At 42.2% G+C, this 8671-nt stretch overlaps 1 protein-coding gene across 5 annotated transcripts in view; it reads left to right on the top strand.

Moving 5' to 3' along the window:
- LOC107274291 overlaps positions 1-8671 on the top strand; it is a 27366-nt gene that overhangs the window by 7586 nt on the left and 11109 nt on the right. The window contains exon 2 of one of the 5 annotated variants that reach the window (XM_025091532.1): positions 6540-6805. The exons of 2 other annotated variants lie outside the window; for them this stretch is intronic. The gene's annotated coding sequence lies outside the window, so the exon portion shown is untranslated. Of the gene's footprint in view, positions 1-6539; positions 6944-8671 lie in introns of those variants that run through there. 2 more of the 5 variants (XM_025091531.1, XM_025091533.1) reach the window with 2 other exon arrangements.

Genomic DNA, 8671 nt, shown 5'->3' with positions numbered 1-8671 from the left:
CCCCCCCCCCCTCCGCCCACCCTCTCTCGAATTTTCCTCCGTCCCCAAAGACCACGCTTCATATACACTCTTCATTATCTTCTTTAACTCAAGGTCAAGCACCTACCAATAGTGCCTGACAAAATTAAATCGGCTTCCAGAAGCGTCGATCTCCTTTAGCCGTAAAGACTGGATGACTTCCACGTGTCGCCTTTACGCCGAATATAATAGCGAATCGTGTCTTGTAAACGAGGCTTAAGCCTCGCGCAGACGTAACACGCGTAACGTTGCTTCTACGTAAGAATCTCGCTCGGTGTTATAGATTGGGGGGGGAGGAGACTTTATTTCAAATTTAAAACCGTATCCGTTAGGTCGATATTTGTTTTTCGAAAAAAAATACGAAAATTGTATTTCTTTACTATACGCCGTCGCTCCGCCATTCTAATGGTCGAACGCTCTTCGTACAAGTCGGCCATTATGCTCCCAGCTCGAACTTTCGTTTTCTTACCGAGTTCCCGGTTTCACTTTTACCGTCGATTTTCCTTGATCGCGAACCGTGATGCTTCTTTCGGATTGCTATCCTCCTCGCACTCCTGCGAGTTCGCCTAACGAGAAAAAGCCAAACACAGTCCTAAACTTCTCTCTGGCTTTTATTTACCTGAACGACAAAGGACCCTCTTGTACGGACCGAACGACCTTCAAATAACACAGTCGCATTCCGTATGTAGTTGACACGGCCTGAGCATACGGCAGGGTAGCCAGTCGATATGCAATTTCTACATCAAACAGAAGCCTTGGGGCTTGAGTTTTGGCAGCCAGGCGCAAGAGCGAAGATCGGTCCGAGGTCGAGGAGCTTATCGGATGAGAGCGATGACAGCTAATGGCGGAAGAGCGAAACACGATCGTAATGAGTATGGGCCAGTGGCCAGTTTTTAATAATAATAATACATACGCACATACAAGGCCATTAGGCATTTTTGTTTATCTTATAAATATTCTCTAGAAACGTACAACGAATTTTTTTTTCAAAATTATACCGAACGGACCACGTGGTCACTCAAACGTCAAATTCCGATTGGATTATACGCAGTACTGCTTATTGGTTACGAAATCACATTTTATTCTGCTCTACATTCGCTTCTGATACTTTCGAAGGATCCTTGCCAATCCGTGACAACTTTTGACTTTGTCGTTTGTCCATTTGGTCCTAAGCACTTCGATACCTTTTATGCTTTCCTGGGGACCTCGGGCTGTCGCGTTTCGAAGTTCGCCGCGACTGTGGCTCCAGTATAGGGGACTGTATACCTATAACTAGCAGCGACGGTTATCTGTATTTCACAGTGCTGTAATCTACTGAATTAGATAATACAAGTATATGTAAATACGAGATAATAATATTAACGTTGCGTGGGTGTGAATATTTTTGAATAGAGGTGGTAGTGGGGCCGGGCTGGTGGGAGGGGGGATTGGCTATAAAAATCAATAAAATCGGAAAATTAATAAGGAATTATTTATACGTCTTTGAAACGTTCGTTCGGATTATAACGTTAGGTTATATCATTGAAAGATTATATCGTTTGATATTGCGTAAAATTGAAAAAGCGAAATTAATTAGTGATTTAATAATATTTGGAAATGCGGGGGAGGGGAGGATTTTGAATTTTTTAACTTTTGCTCTAATGGCCGTGTTGCGCTAGTGAATATTCGATCTGTCAGGCTCCCTCAAGATCCTCTACAAGATGCTGGACCGAGATGGATCTCCGAGCTGAGAGGATTCGCGATCTTGCGAAATCGGCCGTTACGAATGAAAGGTGGACGTAGGCGAATTTTACGGTAAAAGTCGAAAAGACCCGCGAACGATTAGTCAATCGGTTCGCGTGGTTTAGAACGAAGCAACCGGTTTTCGAACCGGATGACTCAGATGGTTAAAAAGGACCGGGAGGCTGGAGGCAGCGGGAGGAGGGATACTTTGGCCGCGATAATTTACTCTGGTGCATAGATACAGGTATAGCGAAGAATCACAATAATCAAGTCAGCTGGTTCGAGTCTATGTAAATCTAAGGGAATTTGTTTTCTTGAATTTCTTTTTCTGCTTCTTCACTTCACCGACCGTGTGTGCTTGTCCTTGTTTATTTTATTCTTTCTTTCCCCCCTTAAAACTCTACTGCCAGCACACCCACGAACATCAGTACTTCCTCGTTACCGTTAGTTGAATTATTTGATTGTTCCGTTGAACCTCAATTATGCTCTGAACGTAGCCGCAGGTTCACTGCTGATTCCGTTTCAACAAAGAACAATGGTGAGCCATGTTAAAATACTAGCGAGGCTATGCTTTTGGTTATAACGATCAGTGTAGTTAATTATTTTGATATATATATATATATATATTGTTATTTAATCCATAGCAAAATAATAGGTCTACTGGTATCGGTTTAGTATCTGCATTCGTTATTCTGCCACCCTGATATCCCGTATACAACCCTGCTACAGCTGTCTTCCTGGTATCTTATAAGAAATCATAGTTCGGTCTCTCTTGCACTCGTTGCACGTCCGTAAGGAAGTCCAATACTGGCTAGCGGACACCAGTCGGACTGCAAGGTACGTTGAAAAGTTAATGAACGAGTTTATGGTTGCCTGTCTGTTTATTATGGTGCGGTTTAAGGCTGCGAATAAATGAAAGGGGGGGAACAGTCAACATTGAACATTGACGTGGTACGGGAAAACATGGAGGTTGCTATCCCGTCAGAGGAAACGTATTTTCTGGTCATGACGACCTCACGGTGGTTCCGCACGGCCTGGTATTCGGATCAAGCACGCTAAATGTAGCACGAGCTGTACTCGGTTCACGTGTATTTCTATTTCGTGCACATGAACTAGCTACGTGAACGTGGTGAACGCCTAGGCGTCATTGTTCCCTGTAAAAAAGCAGAGAGAGAGAGAGAGAGAGAGACCTCTTGGGTTAGGCTTAAGGTGGCGTTTCGCGCCGGGCCAAGGACCGACGGCCGTCTCTTGTGCCTCGGCTGAGATCTATTTTAGGTTAGAAAAATCATGCCAGGGACTTGCCGCGTGCAATTGGTCTTCAAACAGATATCATTATTGGTTGTCTGCCTTGCAAGATGGCTGGAAACGTTCTTAGACACTGGCATCTTGAAAAGTATGGAAGTCGGTAAGCAGATCTTGTAACGGTTATATGTCAACTATATATATATATATATATATATATATATATTAGCCACCATGTTAAAGTTACGTAAAAGTCGACATACTTGGTCGACTGTGAAAGATTGTAGGAATTTGGAAAAAATTATTTAATAATGAAAATTGACTAGTGGAACGTCACTGATTTTTAAATTTGCCGCGCAATTCGAAAGCTTCGGGTTTACGTTGCTGCGTTTAGGAATCGTACCAAATCGAAAGTAGATAGTACACGATGGGTCATGGCAATGATGTCATGAGGTGGAACTGAATGTGTTGGCGTGGGCGATTATTAAGAAAAAAGAAAAAAAAGAAACTTGTTGATATATCTCTTATGCATATATTACAGGTAGGAACATTGCAAAATATATCCGTATGCCATTTTATTTATCCGTTTGGAATTAGAGAAGTTGAGCTGAGATTGAACGTTTGATTCTGAAGATATTTCAAAGCCAACCTAACCTAACCTTCCGTATCAAACCATAAGAATAACAGGATATTTTCTTTCTTCGCGGAAGAACAATCCTGCTCGCTAAATTCACTTGGTCAAAGGTCATTCCTGACCTCTTTGTTTCGAGGGTCGCAGGGGAGTTTGCGAAAAAAAAAAAATTGTACGCGACTCAAAATTCCTAAAATTAATTTCCTTCCTTAGCAGGAATAACGGCTGTAAGGTCGGAACACGTGGCCAACGCGTGATACGCAGCATATTCAAATTTACGCAGATCTGAGAAAACTGAGACGGTAGAGTCGTGAGTGTCAGGGTGCGTCAACCAATGAATAGTATCGATCCCAAGGATCGCACTGTGTGTTCGGATTGTCGCGGTTACCTGCTTTCATACTTTTCCATTCACCACGACTGCCTTGAATGTTTTGCCTTCGTCGGGGATTCCCCGTTGGGGACAGGAAACTTACAGCAATTAACTTACTCAAGGTAGACCCAGCCGATATTAATTCCTCGATCGATCGGTCATACTTAACGTTTAGGTTTAGGTTAGGTTTATCTTGAATTACGAGATGTCAATAACAATCAGTGTCGACGAACCTTACGTAGTACCGCTTTTGTATAGCTTTATTATATTTCGATATTCCGACCGAGTCAAATCGTGACACGTAGTATTAACTCCGTTATAGTCCTTGAATGTGATTATTTCTGGTATGACTTCTAGCTGTCAAGCATATATGTATGTATATGGATTTATTAATATCATATCCGGCATACTATACGCTTGGTTTATCCGATTTATCGGTCTAATCCATCTTCTTGGACCAGTGTATTATTCCGTCAATAGATACAAATATGAGACTTAGCATTTCCTCCTTGTTAGCTGTGGTCATTCTTTTATATACAGGGTTATTCGGTACAGACGTACCGTCTGAAGCTAGCGCGCTCATTTGATTCTTATGGCGAATCCATGTTCAGGTGGTGCGTTTGGACTGAGCGACTGGGTAGACCTGTACTGGGAGGTATCCGGTACAGAGGAACCGCGCGAAGGTGGTTTCTGTTGGTAAATTAAAGGAAGAGGCTAACTTCAGGTTGGTACGTCTGGTCAAGAACAGTAATTTAAAATATTAATCCGATTGAGCGAGAAAATGACAGCTCGTTCTTGTTTTACTATACTGTCTGTTGAATATGCGAGTTTCCGCTAGACGTAATACCGATTAAATACGTGGTAGTCCGGTTACCGATAAGCAGATATCTGTAACGTATGGAATACATTGTGGTTTCTTATCTTCTGTCGTTAACCGTAAGAGCACGAGTGGTGGGTATGTTCCGTAGATATTATATCAGTCTACGATTCATATAGCAGACGGTGCTAACGTGTCGTGTCAAGGTGACGGTCAGTAATAATTTTGCAAGGTCAATAGATCAGGGTGTGTATCGGTAATATTAATCGGCTATGAATGCTTGATATCAATTTTGAATTTGGCGCCCAAAGTTTCGGCCACTGCTGTGCTCAAAATAAATATTCAACGTTCAGAAGTCAATCGTCTCAATGACTTTGAATTATCGTACTATCTTGAATAAATATTAATAAAGATTTTTTTTTTACAAAATGGCGAAACTCAATGACGCTGCGCTCGATGCGATTGCATATCAATGAAGAATGTCGTACGTAAAGGCCGTGTTTATGGGGCAAAACACTAATTTTATTGAACGTCTCGTTATATCGGTTTATGTGTATTCGCGGCTTTGATATCGTTCGACGATGACCTCGTGTTCATTATTTGCTTCGTCAAAGTGATCGCACGTAAACGCAAAAAGCCAAAGGGGCGCCTGCTAATTCGCGATTACGTTTATTCCTGCGAAGAGGAAACTTTTATTTCTGAACACTCGTGCGCCTCGTGTGCATCAGGCTTTGGGATACTGAAAAATATTACCGCCCTGATTTCCAGTGACTTGGGAAAACGAAGCGGGCTGATTTTAATTCCCTGAGGGGGACTGAGACCGACCTCTCCCCCCCCTCCTCCCCCTCTTTCCGCCCCCCTGCGCTCGGGTCTTCAATGTTTTGACGCAGCCGGCACGTAGGAAGGATTTGTGCCAGGGACTGCTTATAGAAAGTTAAATATTCCCGTCTTGCATTTGACTTCATCCGTTTCGCAGAGCCAATGAAAAGTCACGGAAAAAGAGAGGGTAGGTTTCGAAATCCAACGAACATATTCTCCTACGTACAGTCAATTCTTGGACGTGAATTTCTTAGTTTTGTTTTTGCTTTAATTTGTACTCGAAGAAAATTGCCGGAGAATCATTAAACAGGATTGCGAGTTTCTACGTTATCTTGGGAAGTACTTTGCTTACGTGACAACGAGTGCTTTTGTTATTTTAACATCCGCCGTCGTCTTCGCGTTGCTGGACATTGTTGACGCTTCCCTCTTTTATCATCGACTTCAAAATTTCAAACGTCGAGCCAGCAAATGTCAAGCGAGATGTTATCACTCGATTAGGCTTATCTATGTTTTTCTATCTATATTCCCGCCAGTCGCCTAAAAACAATAATACGATGTCATCGGAGACACTTCCACGTTTGAATTTCGCGGCAATTCCTGACTTACCCGACACGCATTTCTATTTTTATGTATTCTTCATCCCCACCTGGCAACCCAACCACCAAGCAACGCTCTTCGTTCGTGTTTACGATCAGCTGCGACGATTCAGTGGAAATATTTTCAGAGTACAACGCACTCCGTAAAAATCCAATGCGTTAAATAATAACAATTAAAACGTCACAAATACCGCGCTGTAGTATTAACACCAAGCTTCGCTGATACATTAACTATGCAACATCCGGGGGGGGGTCACAAGTCAAAGCATATTCAAGTATGGGGAAGCGGATATAAAAATAACAAAGCTTTTCTGTCGTCCGAAGGATCCCGAAGGTTCCCGAAGGTCTCCGAGCCGGCCGTATACCAGAATCGGAATCGTATTTCCACGGACGAGGTTAACCTACGAGGACGATATACTCCCTTGGACGTTTTCACGAAGCTAGCCGAGTGCCCGGATGATATTTCATCGCACCAAGAGACTCTCGGCAAATAGACGTCACCACGTGACGCGTTAGACCTTACAGCCGCTTTTAATACGATGAGCATCGACTCGCAGCTTTTCCATTGAAATGCTCGACGATTTTATTGGGTAAAATCGGCGCGTGGAGCATCTGCTGGAATAACGACTAAGGAGGGGGACACACCTGGTTGGCATCGCGTTTCTGATTAATTCCACGTGGGACCGATTAACAGAGAGACTGCCTGTCTGACTGGCGCAGCTCCTACAGTATGGATTATTCGTATATCTAATAGTTTCGTTCGCGCATGCGCATCGTCTAGTTGATTTTATAACAGCAATTCTCCCGCACGCGAACGACGTTTTACTTGGCGCGATTAACGCTTGCGGCCAGAATTCATTTTTCACGCGCAGACGTCACGGTTAAATGGATCTTACGTGGAATTAATATACTTTGTTTCCTTGTACCGTGATTTTCTTTAATGTATGAAAAAACGATTTTCTTTAGTCCGTTATGTAATATTCATATCTTACGCGCAGACGCGGTCATTCGTAACGACTCTGACACTTTGATGATTCGTAGAGTAGAAGTGGAGCTTTTTATCTTTATTGTTTTAAACGCTTCCTGCTTACCCTCGTCTCTTTCGGTATATCAATTCTAGGACATAAATAACTCGCGGGAATGACTCGCTGTAAATTATCGAATACGGATTTTCTCTCTTGATGTATTTTGCCTTTAGTGGATTCTTCTTGGGTGCGCTGTTCGTGGTGAAATGTGGGAAAACTATTAACGACATTATTTTGGTACCTATAATTTATTAGCAAATTCGAAATTTTAAGTGATCGCGAAAAATCCAAATTCTGTGAAAACGTCGTGGAAATATTTTTTAAGGGAGCACACAATTATCAAACGAAAGTAGAATGTCCCTCTTGCTGTTAGTCGACGTTGAAGATTTGCAAGAGACGAAGAAATTCATTGATTATCTTTTTTTTTTTTTCTTGAATACCTACGAGCGTCTTTTCTTCGTTGTCCAGTTTAACAACTATAAGGCACAGCAACCGTCTTCAATCGAATATTTTTAACAAGGAAAACTTTACATACGTATAATCGTAGTGTACCCACGTGTTTTCTCGAAAGGTCCAGTTTGATGCATTCAAGAAAAAAGTGCCAACTTTTCTTTGCCAACTTTTCTTTGCCACCTAGTACCTGACTAGCGAGTCGCATTTTTGTTACCGTTGACTCATTTATTTTGTCTTTTTTCTGAATTGGTCCCCTCACGACAATGAAGTAACGGTGAATTCGTTGGACTCGACCAAAGTAAACCAGTTTTGAACCCCGGTCAACTTGCGCAAATAATCATTTGCCGTGCATTCGCAAATCGTTTCTATTCGCCATGCGAACCGCACGCGAAAACAAAACTTGGCCGACGGACGCGTGAAAAAGGATGGAATGTAAGATTACGTAAATTCCCAAGAGATTGCAAACGGGTTTACGAACACGTGCTCGCAGGATTTGTTGTGGCCGTGAGCGACGTCAACTTTGACACAAGCAACATTTTTACCATTGTTTACATTATAACCGTCGTTGTTCAATTTTTCTTGTTCTCTTGACGATGAAATTTTTAATAGCCTTTTTGTCTCAAGGATCAAACGTGTTCGAAAAAGAGCGTCTAACGGCAGACTATTGTTTTTTTTCTTTCTTTTCCTTAATATAAATTCAACTTATCGTCAAAGCCATCTCGTCCTGAAAAATACTAAATTTACGACTCATTGACGTCAATTATTGCTGGCACTGACAAATTCTATTTTACAGTCGACTCTCTCTTTTTTTTCCAAGCTACGCTAGTCAGGTCACGCTTAGTCTCTGTCGGTATTTTGAGTAAGGCTATTTTCATGAGGATTAACTCACTTTAGATTTTAAGATCATATTCAGCGGAAAGAGACGTAGCGGAAAAAAAGAGGGTAAAGGGTTGTTGGCTTTGACGAAAGGGGGGGGGG

The sequence above is a fragment of the Cephus cinctus genome, unplaced genomic scaffold, assembly GCF_000341935.2.
Source record: "Cephus cinctus unplaced genomic scaffold, Ccin1 Ccin1_scaffold2608, whole genome shotgun sequence".
In the NCBI taxonomy this organism is placed as follows: domain Eukaryota; kingdom Metazoa; phylum Arthropoda; class Insecta; order Hymenoptera; family Cephidae; genus Cephus; species Cephus cinctus.
Note: the sequence above shows the minus strand (reverse complement) of the source record. Positions and strands in the feature narration are given on the sequence as shown.